The sequence below is a fragment of the Lissotriton helveticus genome, chromosome 3_1 (genome assembly GCF_964261635.1).
Source record: "Lissotriton helveticus chromosome 3_1, aLisHel1.1, whole genome shotgun sequence".
Classification (NCBI taxonomy): domain Eukaryota; kingdom Metazoa; phylum Chordata; class Amphibia; order Caudata; family Salamandridae; genus Lissotriton; species Lissotriton helveticus.
This window is the reverse complement of record NC_136061.1, coordinates 1337142617-1337160321: the sequence shown is the minus strand read 5'-3', so window position 1 is coordinate 1337160321 and position 17705 is coordinate 1337142617.

Here is a 17705-nt window from a genome sequence, read left to right as displayed (position 1 = left end):
TACATGCCCTTAGGGCATGTATGTGCGCCATATGCCCCCACATTTCTTTTTCAGGGGTGCAGCAGGGTGTTCTTGAGACACCCCTGCACCCTTGGAAAAATTCCTAATTTGCGATGAGCTAATTGCTAATCGCAAATTGCACCTTCATTCCTATGGGCCTCCTGGCCCATGGAAATGAATGGGTAATTTGCAATTAGCAATTTGCTCATCGCAAATTAGGAATGGTAAAGAATCGCTATTTATTCCTTAAAATTCGCTATTTAGGAAATGCAAAATAGTTTGATGATACATATGGCAGTTCATCTCTAACAAGATAAGAAGCTTAGGGATAGATTTATGATGACTGAAGCATCACCAGGGATGTGCCAGTCATCCTGCGCCGCTGTTCCACCACCCATGGTGTGCTGCATTTACAATGCGGCGCACCATGGGGCAAAAACGGCACAGATGCGTGACGCATCTGTGCCGTAAAGGTGGCGCATTGCTGGAGTTGTATTGCAAGTGCGATGCAGCTCCAGCAAGGCTCAGGGGTGCTCCATCTCCACAATGCTGCGTCAAGACCTATGCCTGCTTCAAGCAGGCGCAGGGTTTTGACGCAGCTTTGTCCTATCTGATTGTAAATGCGGCACACCATGGGTGGCAGAGCAGCGGTGCACGTTAACTGGTGCATCCCTGGGGATGTGCCAGTTAACATAAATCTGCCCCTTTACATTTAAGTATGTGCAGGGGACACAGAGTCGGTGAGGCTTATCCAAGGTTAAGAAGAGATGAGTCCTGTTCACTGAAAAATTGGACATAGGCTTCACCTCCTCAGCATCGCTGGACATGGCTAAATAATAGGTGCAAAATGTTACTCTTGTTAAACAATTTTACTATTATAATCTCTGAGATTTGTCTCTTACTCTGCAACATCTCATTGTTGTTATCTTTCTTTAAAGATAAAGACAACATCAACATGAGCGACAATCAGCAATCAGTTGATTTCGACTTCATCATTGAACTCGTAATTTAAACATCAATGGATGTTGATCCCTTGGATGATTTAAATCCTGAGGATGAAGAAGAACGTGATGAGGATGCAGATTTGTCAGAATTGTATGACATAGGATGGGAAGCTGACGTGCTTGAGCCTATGGAACTATAAACATTTATTTTAAAAATTTATAATAAATAAAAAGTAAAAATGTAAACCGTTTAATTTAAAAATAAAGACACCTTCAAAAACAGGTAATGTGTAGTGTCTTCAATAAAATATTAAAATATGCTCATAAAATTAGATCAGATTCACATATAAAACAGCACAGGTAAAATAAATATAAATTCCATTTCTTTTCTGCTATTTCTGTATTCTAAATTTGCCAAGCACTAAAAAATCTTCTATGTAAAAATGTCAAGTAGTGTTTTAAGTTTTTGATTACTGTTATTGATTTACTGTTGGGTAATAGTGGTTAATAACATTTTTTATTATATTTTACCACAGATTCAACTGCAGATCATTTCAAGATTTCAGCATGCCAACCAAAGAAAGACTGAGAAAGGCTGCAAAACGTCAAAGACAGCAGGTCAATGAAAAAAAGCAGCAGTCCTCTAACAAAAAGATTTGTCAAGTCACCAAGAAAGCACCGGGTAAGAGTACAAAAACATTCATAAGAAATATCTGTAGTAAAAAAAATATTACTACAGAAAATGTTTCAGTCCAGAAAAAGAGAAGCAATTCAAACGGAAAGGAAAGGCCAATGAAAAATGTTACTGCTAGAGCAAAAGATAACTCTTGCATGATAGTAGAAGGAAACAACAGTTTAGGGACATTCATAAACGAATGTTCCGCAACAGGATAATTGGCAATTTGTTAAAAAATATTAAGAAAGGTCAACAGAAAGTGGTTTTTTATAAGAGAAAAAAAATAGTTGAGAAAGTTATTGATCAGGCATTTGAAATTAAACGTAAGTTATTTATTTTGATAATCAATAGAATTAGGAAGCTAAACAAGGCAATTTATGATTTCAAAAGAAATAGTAGATGGAAGAGAATAGTTAATCGTAGTAATTTTTGTGAAGTTTTTTCTGGAGAATGGATGCATAGTTCAAGCTGTGAGGCATTTTTTAATGAGGAGAGTTATGTCCAGGATAATGATTTGGTGCATGCAGTTGACACCAGTGGTCGAGCTTATGAAGTGAAAGATGGTTGTCCAGTTGAAAAAGAAAAACTTGTGACAACAGAGGCAGAAGAGGTGTTAGGTAATGAGGTTTTAGGAAGACGTCCTAAGGGTCCTGTGTATACCTGGAAGTGTAGTAGTATTTGCAGTGTGCGACAGGATTCCATCAATTTGCTTTGTGATTTTGTACGGTCATTTAATAAGAAAAGTTTGAAGCAGAAAATGAAGTTGTTGCAAGAATTAGATCCTTGCAGAGTGAGAGAAGTGACAGGTTTGCATGGTCATTCACTGGCTTGTCTTTCCAGGAGAGTATGCCAGAGTGTTTTTCATCATTTCAGGATGCTAGCAGTGCATCATAATGAAGTGAGGAAATTAGTTAGAATGTTGTATTATGCTAAGAGTCCAGCAATTATGCTTAAACAATGATGCGCTGCTCTTTTGCATGGTTCTGAAATAGATGTGAAGAATATATGTGAAGAAATTGAGTTTTGTTACTTTGGAAGTAAAGAGGAGAATGTTGAAATTGACCAAGAAGAAGCGGGTAATGTGGAAGATAGTGTACAGGTTTCCAGTACAGATAATTTCCAGAGGGAAATTGCGACGTTTCAGGTGAAATCAAGTGAGAGGCCAAATTTCACTTGTGTGTGTTGTCGACGCACTTATTATAAGAATCAGACTAAGTTAGTGGATTTATATGCAAAAAGTGAAAGGGAAAATAATAGTGAATGGAAGGATTTCACAACATACTTGATGGTAGAAAATTGTTTTGATTTGGGATTGGATCAACGTGTGTGTACTTATTGTTGTAACAAATTAAATCAAAACCAGATGCCTGCTAGAGCAGTTCATAATAATCTGGAATTGGTTGAGATTCCTTCTGAATTGAATGATTTAAATACTTATGAATCTATTTTGATTCAAAGTATCCATCCCTTTCAGGCTATTGTAAGAATGGAGCCAAAGACAGGGAAATTGCCTCCATCAGATTTACAGAGAGGATTAAAGGGAAGAGTTGTTTATTTGCCTCTAGATTTGAAGAAAAACATTAACACAATTGGAGTAGAAAAAGTGAAAGAGGAACCTCTGGTTATCTTAGTTAATGGGGTTCCGACAAAGAATAAGAAAATATGGCAAGATTTAGTGGATGTTAGGTAAGTTAAAAAGGCAACATTGTATTTGAAAAAAAATAATAAATACTATAAGAATGTATATGTTGCAGAAGAGGAAGTAAGTGAGGAAGAGGATAGCGATGTCATGCCTGCCGTGTGGGTAATGTAGGACACCTCGATTCGGTCCGTTAGGTATGCAGCGTCTGGTGGTTGGCGTTGGTTGGCAAAAAGACCGGCGAGTAGAGTGCGCATGCGCTGGAGATTAGCGTCGGAGCCATAAGCCCGCCTTCACGTACAGGAAATTGCTTCGCGTTTAGCCAGAGTGTGTTTGTCGTTCCGGGTTCACGTTGGCGTCCGAGGAGCTAGGGGATTCAGGCGTGCAGGTATTGTGCGTCGCCTTTCTTGATTCACGAAGCGTCTTGCTTCTGAAGTATTCGTTCTGCTTTTTGTTGAATTATTGGTTTTTCCTTTATCCGCGGTTGCGGTGGCCTTCTAAGTTGATTCAGATTTGGTACCTCGTTGTTTTCGGAGGTTTCCTTTGGTTAGTCTTGTCCAGGTTCTTTATTGTTCTTTCTTGAACTCGGACTTGCATTGGAGTTTGTTACAGTGCACCTGAATGGTGCTCAGGGTGAGTGTGTTATCACATGTATAGAGTGAGAGAGCATTATACACGGGGGATAATAGTGCCTAATGAGTGTTGTTTTTATTTCAAGGGTTCAGACATTAAGCATACAGTCAGCGCAGTACAGAGTTCCTGTTATTCCTTTTCTGTTTGATTCACGTTTCGTTGCCCTTCCACAAGGTATTATATAAAATCATTACATCACATTCAGGGAAGACACGGGGAGGGATTGGTTTTCAATATTGTTTCTTTTGTATTTCTGCAGTGCCATAGCAGAAGGTTCCGCATCGCCTGCGCTAAAGAAGACTGTGGTGTGTCTGTCTTTTCTTCCCCTTCCTACCCTTGTTTTGTTCCCCTGTGTTCCCTGGGTTACGCTTTGGGCGTTAGTGTTTTGTCCTGACGCCCGGAGGGTGATCAGGGGAAGCAGGGTGTTTAGCATCGTGGATCCAGGACTCTTCTGAGACATAAGGTGCGTGTATGACAGAACGCGAAGCCTTATATATAGTGTCTCCTAGGGGTCATGGATCTTACGCTGCAGGACGTAGCTAATATGGTGGGTAATCTCCAAAGAGAAACCCAAAACATTGCGGACAGGTTGGCGGTTTTAAGTGCGCAGGATGGGGAGAGAGCAGGGACCAGTAATGCAACACCAGTAGTACAAGTGGTCACCCCCCATTCCATTCCTTTGGCCCCACCTGAAAGATTTTACGGAGAACCCTCAAAATGTGCGGCTTTTCTGACCCAGTGTCAGCTACATTTTTTATGTAAAGCTGCATGCTTTCCCAATGATCAAGCGAAGGTGGCTTTTGTACTGTCATATTTAGGGGGGTCAGCAGCTAATTGGACCATCCCATTGATAGAAAAAGACGACCCTATGCTATTGGATTACGAGGCATTCCGCAGAGAACTGCGTAAGATGTTTGACAAACATACATTTACTCACGCAGCAGACACGGAGCTACTACATCTGAAACAGGGTTCGAAAGATTTGGTTACATACATCACTACCTTTAACAGATTGGTGGTAGAGGCGGATTGGCCTGTTAACAAAAGAAGCGCACTGTTTTATAAAGGGTTAAGAGAAGAGCTTAAAGATGAACTGGCTCATGTAGTGGACCCTCCTGCAACTTGCCCAGAGCTGATAGATTTAGTTGTGAAGCTGGATCATAGATTGGGCGAAAGGAGAAAAGATAGGGGTAGAACTGAATACCCTAGATACGGTCACAAAGAAAAGAAACCAGAAGTAGAAACTAAAACTGAAGAACCTGAACCCATGCAAATAGGGAGTATCAAAGGTCCCTTGAGTGAGGCAGAAAAACAAAGACGTAGAGTAAATAGATTATGTCTATATTGTGGAAAAGGGGGTCATTTCCTTAGAGAGTGTCCTGTCAAACCTAAGCCTTTTCGCAAAGCGGAAAACTAGTAGACCCTAAGGTAACAGAGACCGTACCGCCGGGTCCTATAGTTCAAATGGTCTCCTCTGTAATGGATAATAAAGGACATTTTTATGTGGACTCCAAATTGTCATGGGTGAATACCTCGGTTAACCAGGCTATTATGATAGATTCCGGGGCCTCAGGTAATTTCATGGACTATCAGTGGGCCATGTCCAAAAGTATACCTAACGAACCGAAAACAACGCCCGAGGAAGTCTTTACTATAGATGGAAGTCCTTTAACATCCGGACCCATCACCCATTCCAGTATTCCATTGGAGATGTGTATCGGTACCTCACACATAGAAAACTTATCTTTCGATTTGATTGAATCCCCCCAGTTCCCCGTAGTCTTGGGTCTTCCTTGGTTGCGCCTCCATAATCCCCACATAAATTGGAAGTTGGCTAGTATTACTTTTCCGGGGCAAGAAGAACCCTTACCTCCTGTGGAGAAGAATCCAGTTTCTCTCTCGTCTTACAACCTTATCTCCGCTAACATACAGAGTCCCATACCAGAGGTAACCGAGTCCTTTATGGCAACAGATCAGGATGAACAACCCGATGTAGCCCTGCCTTCTGTTTATCGTGAGTACCAAACCGTGTTTGACCAAAAGCAAGCCACCTGTTTACCACCGCACAGAGTTTATGACTGCCGAATAGACCTCCAGCATGGTGCTCGCATCCCTACCAGTAGGGTATACTCCCTGACGGAGAAAGAGAACATTTATCTGAGGGAGTATCTTGATTCCATGTTGGACCTGGGGTTTATTCGGCCGTCTAGATCCCCTGCCTCTTCGGCTTTGTTTTTTATCCCTAAACGGGAAGGGGGCTTGCGCTGCTGCATAGACTATCGTTCGTTGAACGACATCACTATTAAAAATAAATACCCTCTGCCGCTCATCTCCTCTCTGCTCGACCAGGTGAAGGACGCCCAATGGTTCACGAAATTAGATCTACGTGGAGCCTATCACCTGGTTCGAGTTAGAGAGGGTGATGAGTGGAAGACAGCCTTTTGCACCAAATATGGGCTATACGAGTATTTAGTGATGCCCTTCGGGCTGTGCAATGCTCCTTCAGCATTCCAATACTTCATAAATGAGGTGCTGAAGGAGTATCTTGATAAACACGTCATAGCTTATATCGACGATTTGTTGATATATTCCAAAACCTTGGAGGACCATGTAAGTCATGTAAAATCGGTTCTTCAATTATTACTAGACAACGATTTATTTTGCAAGCTGGACAAGTGTTTCTTTCATCGTCATCAGGTTGCCTTTTTGGGTTACATAGTGTCAGCCACGGGTCTAAGCATGGATCCCAGGAAAGTCAGTGCAGTGTTGGATTGGCCCCCTCCCAAAAACGTGAAAGAAATCCAACAATTCATTGGGTTCTCAAATTTTTATAGGCGCTTCATCCACCACTTTTCAGATCTAGTAGCTCCTATCACCAAATTATTGAGGAAAGGGGTTCCGTTCCAATGGTCTGAGACTGCGAATAATGCATTTACCTTACTCAAAAATGCTTTTACACAGGCTCCTATTCTCAAACACCCTGACCCTTCCAGTCCCTATATAGTGGAGGTTGACGCTTCACAAGTGGCGGTGGGAGGAATACTTTCCCAAGCTGATGCTTCTACTGGCGAGTTGCATCCTGTGGCCTATTATTCCCACAAATTGACTCCGGCGGAGGTGAATTATACTGTGGGGGAGAGAGAGCTTTTGGCAATAAAAAAGGTATTGGAGGAATGGAGACAATATCTCCTAGGGACAAATCATACTGTCACCGTCCTAACAGACCATCGTAACCTCCAATACCTCAAATCGGCCAGAGCGCTGTCCATGCGGCAGCTTAGATGGACTCAGTTTTTTAACGAGTATGATTTCAAGATCCATTTCAGAGCTGGGAGGCAAAACGGGAAGGCCGATGCTTTGTCCCGTTTGGGATTTGATCCAGACCCGTCAGTTGAGACCCCTCCCTGTATTATTGCTCCCCACAGATTGATTGGCGCATTACACACCGAAGAGGACTTCATCCTTAAGGTTAAAAACGCACAAACTGACCCTGTGGCTAGAGAAGTTGCACAGAAATACCAGGCCAGGGTAGCTTCCGATTTGCTGTACATTCAGGGGGGGTTGTTTGTCCCCACGGTTCCTCTACAACAACAAGTAATGGAGTGGTGCCATTCTCATGGGGTGGCGGGTCATCCTGGCTATAAAAGGACCTTAGAGTTGGTCCGGAGATACTGTTGGTGGTCCCATATGGCTCAAGACATACAACGATTTGTACAAACTTGTCATGTTTGCGCCCAAGGCAAGGCTACACATGAAGGGTTAGTGGGTTTGTTGTTGCCCCTTCCTACACCTGTTGCACCCTGGCAATCTGTCTCTATGGATTTCATAGTAGAACTGCCGAGAACACATAGGGGCAATACTGTGTTATTAGTGGTAGTGGACATGTTCACTAAGGCAGCTCACTTCATCCCGCTACAAGGCCTCCCTACCTCAGCAGGGCAGGCAAGAGTGTTCTTGCAACAAGTTGCACAACTTCATGGTTTGCCGTCTGTTTTGGTTACTGACAGAGGCTCTCAGTTTATTTCCAAGTTTTGGCGACAGTTATGCAAATCCCTGCAAATAGAGGTGCGTCTGTCCTCTAGCCACCATCCGCAGACGGACGGACAGACGGAACGTGTCAACCAAAGCCGAACAATTCCTGAGGTGTCAACTGTTGCAGGAACAAAAGGAGTGGGATGAACTGCTCTGGTTGGCAGAACTGTCCTATAATAATAGTCACCACTTCTCCACCCTGTATACACCCTTTTATGCGTCATATGGTTTTCATCCTAAAGTCCTCCCTTTCCCTCCATTGAGACCTTGTGCCATACCGGCTGCTCAGGAGTTAGTTGCACACCTACAGGTGGTGCATTCCACTGTACATACCAACCTTGACAGGGCTAAAACAGAGTATAAGAAAAAGGCGGATGCGCATAGAAAAACAGGACCAGTGTATCAAAGAAACGACAAGGTATGGTTGTCCACCAGACACATAGCATTGAAGGGAGCATGTAAGTTCAAGCCCAGGTACATTGGCCCCTTTTCTGTTGTAAAGATCGTCAATCCGGTGGCCGTCAAATTGGGTCTGCCCCCTTCGATGAAGATCCATCCTGTTTTTCACATCTCCTTGTTGAAACCAGTGGTGCCCGATACACGTCTCCCTGTTGTCCCACTTGCCGTCCCCGTTGATTCAGACGAGGAATATGAGGTGGGAGCTATTGTAGACTCTAGGAGAGTGAGGAATCGCCTCCAGTACTTGATTCACTGGAAAGGGTTCGGAATCGAGGAAAGGTCATGGGAACCTGCCACTCAGGTACATGCGCCTCGATTATTGCGAGCCTTCCATAGACGGTACCCCTACAAGCCCAAACCAGTGGGGGGCGTTGTGGGAGGGGTGTTCTGTCATGCCTGCCGTGTGGGTAATGTAGGACACCTCGATTCGGTCCGTTAGGTATGCAGCGTCTGGTGGTTGGCGTTGGTTGGCAAAAAGACCTGCGAGTAGAGTGCGCATGCGCTGGAGATTAGCGTCGGAGCCATAAGCCCGCCTTCACGTACAGGAAATTGCTTCGCGTTTAGCCAGAGTGTGTTTGTCGTTCCGGGTTCACGTTGGCGTCCGAGGAGCTAGGGGATTCAGGCGTGCAGGTATTGTGCGTCGCCTTTCTTGATTCACGAAGCGTCTTGCTTCTGAAGTATTCGTTCTGCTTTTTGTTGAATTATTGGTTTTTCCTTTATCCGCGGTTGCGGTGGCCATCTAAGTTGAATCAGATTTGGTACCTCGTTGTTTTCGGAGGTTTCCTTTGGTTAGTCTCGTCCAGGTTCTTTATTGTTCTTTCTTGAACTCGGACTTGCATTGGAGTTTGTTACAGTGCACCTGAATGGTGCTCAGGGTGAGTGTGTTATCACATGTATAGAGTGAGAGAGCATTATACACGGGGGATAATAGTGCCTAATGAGTGTTGTTTTTATTTCAAGGGTTCAGACATTAAGCATACAGTCAGCGCAGTACAGAGTTCCTGTTATTCCTTTTCTGTTTGATTCACGTTTCGTTGCCCTTCCACAAGGTATTATATAAAATCATTACATCACATTCAGGGAAGACACGGGGAGGGATTGGTTTTCAATATTGTTTCTTTTGTATTTCTGCAGTGCCATAGCAGAAGGTTCCGCATCGCCTGCGCTAAAGAAGACTGTGGTGTGTCTGTCTTTTCTTCCCCTTCCTACCCTTGTTTTGTTCCCCTGTGTTCCCTGGGTTACGCTTTGGGCGTTAGTGTTTTGTCCTGACGCCCGGAGGGTGATCAGGGGAAGCAGGGTGTTTAGCATCGTGGATCCAGGACTCTTCTGAGACATAAGGTGCGTGCATGACAAGCGATTTGTGTGCTGGTCAAATTGAGAAAGTAGAACCCTCTACTAGTGAAGAAATAAATGAACATTATAGTGTTCATCCTTTGCATTCCAAGGAAGTCATGGGGAATGCTATTGAGTTGTTTCAAATGAAACAAGCCAAAGGGAGTCCCATTAGTGTTTGGGAGGAAAGTTTGGAAGCTCGGTGTTTCCCACAGCTTTTTCCAACAGGTCAGGGAGGAAGATATGATGAGCGACCTCATCAAATTCCTGCTTCTGAATACCGGACTTTGCGATTGTATGCAGGAGATGCTAGGTTTCGACAATGCATTCCCTATTTGTTTCATCTCCTGTTTGAAAGCGATCTGTCTGGACTGTCATATGCAGTGAACCACATCTTGAAAAGTGGTATACACATGCAAAACATCTCGGCAAGTGACTTTATGGATAAAGTCAATGTCCAAGACAGTATTTTGGATTCTCACCTGATTAATCTCATGGCGTGTCAGCGTGGTACTAATGAGTACTGGTACCGTCGTCATGGTGATTTAAAATGTATGCTGAGGAACTTAGGAACTCCCACATGGTTCCTCACTCTGAGCTGTGCCGAGTATGGCTGGGAAGACTTACTTGAATTTCTACGAGAGGCAAATGGAAACATCGAAAACATCGAATTCAAGACACCCGGAGAACTGTGCTCTTTGGATCCAGTCAATGTATGTAGGTACTTCAATCATAGATTTGAAGCTATGATGTCTTTCATCATGAATAAGAAGAATCCACCTCTTGGAGAGGTGTTGGATTTCTTCTGGAGAAAGGAGTACAAAGCAAGAGGTGCTCCTCATATACATATGTTGCTGTGGATCAAGGATGCACCTAAATTTGGAACGGATCTAGAAGACTCAGTGATGAGTTTCATACAACAGTATTCTACGTGTGCTGTTCCAAACGCAAAGGAGAAGAAAAGCCTAAGAGAAAAAGTTCTACGTTTCCAAAGCCATCGATGTGGAAAGTACTGTCGTCGTAAATTCCGAAACAAGGACAAGTTCTACACCAAATGTCGTTTCGGCTTTCCACGACCGGTGATTTCTAAAGGAAGAGTAAACAGTTTGATGTCTTCGCTGCGACATAATGTGATGAAGAAATCACCTAAAAACACATACAATTTGAAGAGGAACGAAGAGTCTAAGTACATCAACGACTACAACCCGGTGATTTTGTCCATGTGGAATGCTAACATGGATATACAGTTTGTGGCTGATAACTGTTTGGCTGTGGCTCGGTATGTGACATCTTACATCACCAAAAAAGAGAAGACAGAATTGAAGGATATGTGGGAGGACATTTCCCATGAAAAGAGCCTCAGCAAGAAGTTGTACAGTTTCAGTCTGAAGATGTTGTCGCATCGAGAAATCGGAGCTTACGAATGTTCTGACCGGTTGTCTTCAGCAAGTCTCTATGCCAAGTCCAGGAGTATCGTTTGGGCGAGTCTTGGTCTTGCTGCAACGCGTAATCGAGTTCTCAAACCTGTGCGGGAAATTGAGTATTTGGCGGAAAAGGAGCCAAACAGTACCGACATTTTGAAGACCAACATGTTGGATACATATTATCCAAATCGAAGCAGTCACCTCGAGAATGTTTGTCTGTATGAGGTTCTTCAAAATTACATATTCAAGAGGAACATCAAAGAAGATACTGAGAAAGGAGTGTATGCTGTAATAGGAAGTGAGGGATGTCTGGTCAAGCAAAGAAAATGCCACTTGGTAAACCATCGAAAACTGAGTGGCGAATCTCCTGAAAAAAAGGAGTTTTTCTATTTAGCACTTTTGCAACTTTTCAAGCCTTGGCGTGCAGAAGAGGAACTGCTTGGAGATTTCCTCTGTTACGAAGACTCTTTCAATGCTGCCAAGGAGACCATAGAATGTCCTGCTTTTCCCAAATATGTAGAAATGTTGAATGCGGAAATTGAGCAGGAAGCAACGATTGCAGCCGAGATTGCCAGAGACAGTTCTCAGGACAGTCAGAGTTCTGCTTCATTGAGTCAGGATCCACTAGGAGGACCTGTTATCGAAAATGAAGCTGCCACTGCTATGAATGAAGTGGAAAGAGCCATGGCACATGCTCAGGAGGATGCGGTTAACTTAGAAGAGTTGGAAAGACAACTCAATGTTGAGCAGAGGAAAATAAATGACGAAGTTACTATGCAAATTGATCATGGATTAAGTCATGACAAGAAAGAGTGCTCATGTGCGTCGTTGAAGCCTGTCCGACTGTACGTGAGTGGAGAAGCGGGAACTGGAAAAAGTTTCCTTATTAAAGCAATTTCATGTTATTTGCAGGAAAGGACAGAGTCATCGCTGTCTTGTGTTGTCACTGCTCCAACTGGACTGGCAGCACATAACATTAAAGGGATTACTTTACATCGTTTACTGATGCTGCCAGTGGAGCATGACAACAAATTACAATATCACAAGCTATCTGGAGATGCTTGTTGTGAAGTTTCAAGAATCTTGAGGAAAATGAAACTTCTTATCATTGACGAAGTAAGCATGGTTTCCAATGTCATGCTTGCCTTTGTGCATTTGAGAATGCAAGAAGTTCTCAAAACAGAGTATGATGTGTTATTTGGTGGCAAACACATCATTGTTTTCGCAGATCTTCTGCAGCTGACACCAGTGAAAGGGCAACCTGTGTTCAAAATGCTCACGCATGAAGATACCAGGAAGTGCCTAGGGAGCATTGGCAATGTCAATATATGGTTAAACTTCAATTATGCTGAACTGCATGAAAATATGCGTCAGGCGAAGGATGAAGTTTACAAGACTATTCTACAAGATGTTAGAATTGGAAAAGTGACCGAGCATGGGAAAGAAGCTTTACATGCACGATTACTGTCAAATTTATATCCAGAACAAGATGTTGTGCCTGAGAATATTTTTCAGAAAATTACTGAGAAGAAATCTGGAATATGTTTGATGCCAACTCTTGCAGAATGTGCCAAATTCAACAACAAAATGTTGCATTTAGAAAAGCAAGAGATTGTGAAACTGGAAGCTATTGACAGAGTAGAGCATATGGGATCAACAATTATTTTGTCTGAGAATTTGAAAACAAAATTGGATTCATTAGAGAAGACTATATCTAAAACTGCAAGTTTTGAAAAGACTCTGAATGTCTGCTTGAACTGCCGTATAATTTTAAGAAGGAATTTACATGTTGAAAGAGGTCTGGTAAATGGATCAATGGGTAATGTTGTTGATTTTGTAAAATACAGAAATAGAGATGGAATTGAATTTTTAAAAATTAAATTTGATGGCATTGAGGAAGTACAGCTAATTGGTCGTTGTTCTGCTAGATTTTTGCTTGTAAAAGACTTATATGTTCGCCGTAAGCAGTTTCCTGTTTGCTTGGCATATGCTGTGACAATCCATAAATCGCAAGGTTTAAGTGTAGACAGTGCATTGGTGAATATTGGCAGTTCTGTGTTCAAGGAGGGTATGGCATATGTGGCATTGTCACGAGTTAGAACTTTATCGGGATTGTACTTGATTGAGTGTGATGTCACAAACATTTGTGCGGATCTAGATTGTGTTAAGGAATACAATAGGTTAAGAAGAGAGTATGCGCCACATTTGCCTCAATATCCTTTGTTTGAGAAACGTGTGGTAGGCCGGAAACGAAGAAATTTGACCAATACTGGGGAGGTTGTAGCAAACAGACGGAAAGTCGATGAACCTGAAATTATAAGCAGAAACAAAAAGGATTCTGTTGAAGATTTTGTTGGTTTTCAATTTGAAAACAGTTCTGGTGTCAACTGCTATGCTAATGTAGTGGTTAATGTTTTGTTTTCTCTAGAAAATGTAAAAGAAGAGATTGTGGTCAATTCTGATCAAAGATTTAGCAGTTTGTTAAATTCTATGTTAGAGAAATGTAGCACTGATAGAACAAAAATAGAAAGTGTGTCTGAAATTCGAAATCTGTTAGACAGATGTTCAGGCCAAACACAATTCTCTCAAAATATTCAGCAAGATTGTCAGGAGTTTTTAATGTATATGCTTGATGTATTGCATGCTAAAGGTGTAGATGTAGATCACCTGTTTGGGCTTTCTTATCAATGGCAGCATGACTGCGAGAACTGTAGGGTATCAAGTACTACTAGTGTAGACTCAGAAAGATTTATATATTTAACTTTGCCAGACAGTAAATCAGTCTCTTTTAATAAACTAGTAAAAGCAGCTGATCACAACATGGAGTGTAGCCAATGTAAATCTGAAATGATGTCCACATTATTTATACGAACATATGGCCAGTATGTTATTTTAATGTTCCAACGATGTAGGCCTGATGGAACAAAATTGACAACTTTAATTAAAAATTTTGTGGCTTCACAGTTGTCAATATCAGGAAGGACTTTTGTAACTGCAGCAATTATATATCATGACGGTCCTTCAATAACATCAGGACATTACACAGCTTATTTAAAGTCTAGAAATGGCTGGTCATTCTGCAATGATTCTGTTTTAATTTTCAAAAAAAAATTGCCGTATGACCTTAAAAACTCTTACCTGGTGTTTTTAAAACCAAAATTTTAGGGAAAGAATCTCGGGATGTGCTCTGAGGAATTTCAAGAAGTTCTAATGGCTCCTACACGATTTGGCCTTGAGGATAAGTGTAGTACAGAGACATAACTTCTTACCATAACACTGGACGTCATTGAGAAATAAGTGCACTTTGAATGAGTTCAGAAAAACTGTTTTTTTTATAAGCTAATTGAAGCAGCCAATCAAAACATGGAGTAGAGGGAATGTAAGTCTGCAATGCTGTCTACTGTTTTACATTGCTTTGTGATTAAAAGTGATGTAGAGAATTAAATAATTGTAGTAGTCATAGAGGTAGTGTAAGTCTGCTTCATAGTAAGCAGTATCAGTGTCATAGGAAATGTAGAACATGACTGAACAAGAAGGGGAAGATATTACTAGTCCAGGATTGTGAAAATGATCTTCAATATTTTATTTGTGAAAGTTGCGGAAATACAACATGACGGGATTGGCTTACAAGAATTCTAAGAGTTATAAATGGCTCAGACATGATTTGGCCTTGTGGAAACGTGTGGTAGAGAGCAAGAAGTCATTTATTGTATGTAACATGTTTTTCAAAACGATGGAGGTTTTCTTTCAGAAAGTGGCGGTCTGAAAGTAATAACAGCACAACAGAGTGTAAGCTGTTCATAGGACATCCTTCAACGTCATGGAAAGTAAGTTAACTTTAAGGAGTTCTGAATTCTGATTTGTTATGTTGTATGGGTTTTTTAAACACAATCATTTTGATTGTGTTTTTTTTTCCCCGCTGTTATATGATGAATACCTTCAAGTCACTGTTTTTAGTGAAATTTGATACATTCTGAGAACAGCAAAAATAAACGATTTAACATGTATAATTAATTCTGTACTGTTTGCATTTATGATGTACATTTAGAACTGTGTAGGAGGCATGGAGAAGGAGAGGCTTCTGTAAGTGTCAAAGTTGTTGCATACAGTGCTCATATTCTACGTAGTCTTTCATATGATAGACTACATTTCCACAATGAGATACCTAAGCAAAGGAAACACAGGTGATATGATTGTGGAATGAGCAAAATAAATTGCACGTTTTTAAAATATATTACCTGTGTTTCCTAACATCACACATCACATTGTGTAGATGAGGTTTAGGCCTGTTCCTGGAGACAGAGGAGGTCTGACATTTGTTCAAGAGTACAGTGGACATGACTCACTTCGTTGGTAGGCCTCCACATGTATTATCTCCTCTGTATTCTTCAACAAACCTAAATTCCATCTGCAACCCTGAGTAGGACTTACCTGAAACAAATCTGTGCATAGGTTACACCTTATTGGCATCTTGAAACAATCATTTAAAATGTTAGGGTCAGATTTATGGTGGCCGTGCGCCTCTTTTGCTCCATTGTGGGTCACTTTTGTGTAAAAGATGCACCATGTTGCAAGATAGGTTTCAGTTCATCTCCAGCAAGATACCATCAGTTTAAAATGTATATTATTAGCACTGTGTAGGGGGCATGCAGAAGCTGAAGCTTTTGTAAGTGTCAAAATTGTTGCATGCAGTGCTGCACTTCTGGGTACTGTTTAATATGCTGCACTACATCTGCACTATGAGATACCTAAGCCTAGGCAACACAGGTGATGTGATTGTGAAATGAGGAAAAGAAACTCCACATTTTTCAATTACATCACCTGTGTTTCCTAAGTTTACGAATGACATTGTGCAGATGAAGTTTAGGTCTGTCCACGGACACAGAAGAGGTCTGGCCTTTGTTCAAGAGTGAAGTGGACATGACTTACTTCATTGGTAGGCCTTCACATGTATTATCTCCTCTATATTCTTCAACACGCATAAATTTGATATGCAATCCTGAGTAGGCCTCACCTTAAACAAACCTCTAGAGAGGCCACACCTTATCGTCATCCTGAATCAATCATTTCAAATGTTAGGTACAGATTTATGATAGGTGTATGCCTCTTTTGCGCCACTGTGCGTCACTTTTGTGATGCAGCAGCGGTGCAAAAGATTTGCTATGAGGCGACAAAATTACAAATTGATGCATCTAGGCAGATGTGTCATGCTGTAAAAAACCCGTGCCACATGAAACCGATGCAGCAGTGATGCAAACGATGCACCATGTTGCAAGACAGGCCTGACTTCATCTCCAACAAGATAAGAAGCTAAGTCTTCTGTAAATGTCAAAATTGATGTATATACTGCTCAACTTCTATGTACTCTTTGATATGCTAGACTCCATCTGCACTATGAGATACCTAACCAAAGGCAACACAGGTGATGTGATTGTGAAATGAGGAAAAGAAACTCCACATTTTTCAATTACATCACCTGTGTTTCCTAAGTTTACGAATGACATTGTGCAGATGAAGTTTAGGTCTGTCCACGGACACAGAAGAGGTCTGGCCTTTGTTCAAGAGTGAAGTGGACATGACTTACTTCATTGGTAGGCCTTCACATGTATTATGTTCTCTGTTCTCTTCAACAACTCGAAATTTCATTTGGAACCCTGAGTAGGCCTCACCTCAAACAAACCTCTGGATAGGACACATCTTATTGGCATCCTGAAACAAACATTTAAAATGTTAGTGTCTTGTGACACTTTTGTGAGACAACAGCAGTGCAAAAGATGCACCATTTTTTAAGATAGGCCTCACTTCATCTGCATCAAGATACTGTTAGTTTAAAATGTATATCTTTAGGACTGTGTAGGGGGCCTGGAGAAGCAGAAGCTTCTGTAAGTGTCAAAGTTGTTGAAAAACTGTTTATCCTTCAATCTTTTCCCTTGTCTTTTCTAATTTTTAAATACATGTTTTAATATTTTTCAAATGTTTGTTCTCTCTTTCACAGATTGAAAGTATAAAAACAAAAAGTGAGTAAGTTAATGATAATTATAAGGTAAATGTTTTGTACTCTTTTCGTTACATTTCTATCACATTCACCTACTAGTAGTTCGACAGCTTCATTTCTTTAACCCTCAGTTTCCTGCCTTTGCTACTTCCCTCATTCCTTTCTCTATTATCTACTTACTCTACTCCTTCCACTCCTTTTCTCAGTCCCTCTCTTCTCATAGTTCCTCACTCTTGTTCACTCACTCAGTCTCTATTACTCTTAGTGTCTTTGACTGATCACTCTTTCACTACTTGTTCATTATGCTTCTTCTGTGTAGTTGAAGCACACTAAGGGGCATATTATGAACACAGCCAATAAAATTATTGCTGTTTTTATTGGCAGAAAAGTGTTGCAAAAGTGGTTTTAGCGGCAGTTTTCCGCCACAAAAGCGGCTTTAGCGACACATTTCTGCCGATAAAAGCTGCAAAACTTTTATTGCCTATGTTGATGATATGGCTCTAAAAGAAAAGAAAGAAAAGAGAGAACCACGGAGAAACATCCACCTTCCTCCGGATGCATGCCCCTATGT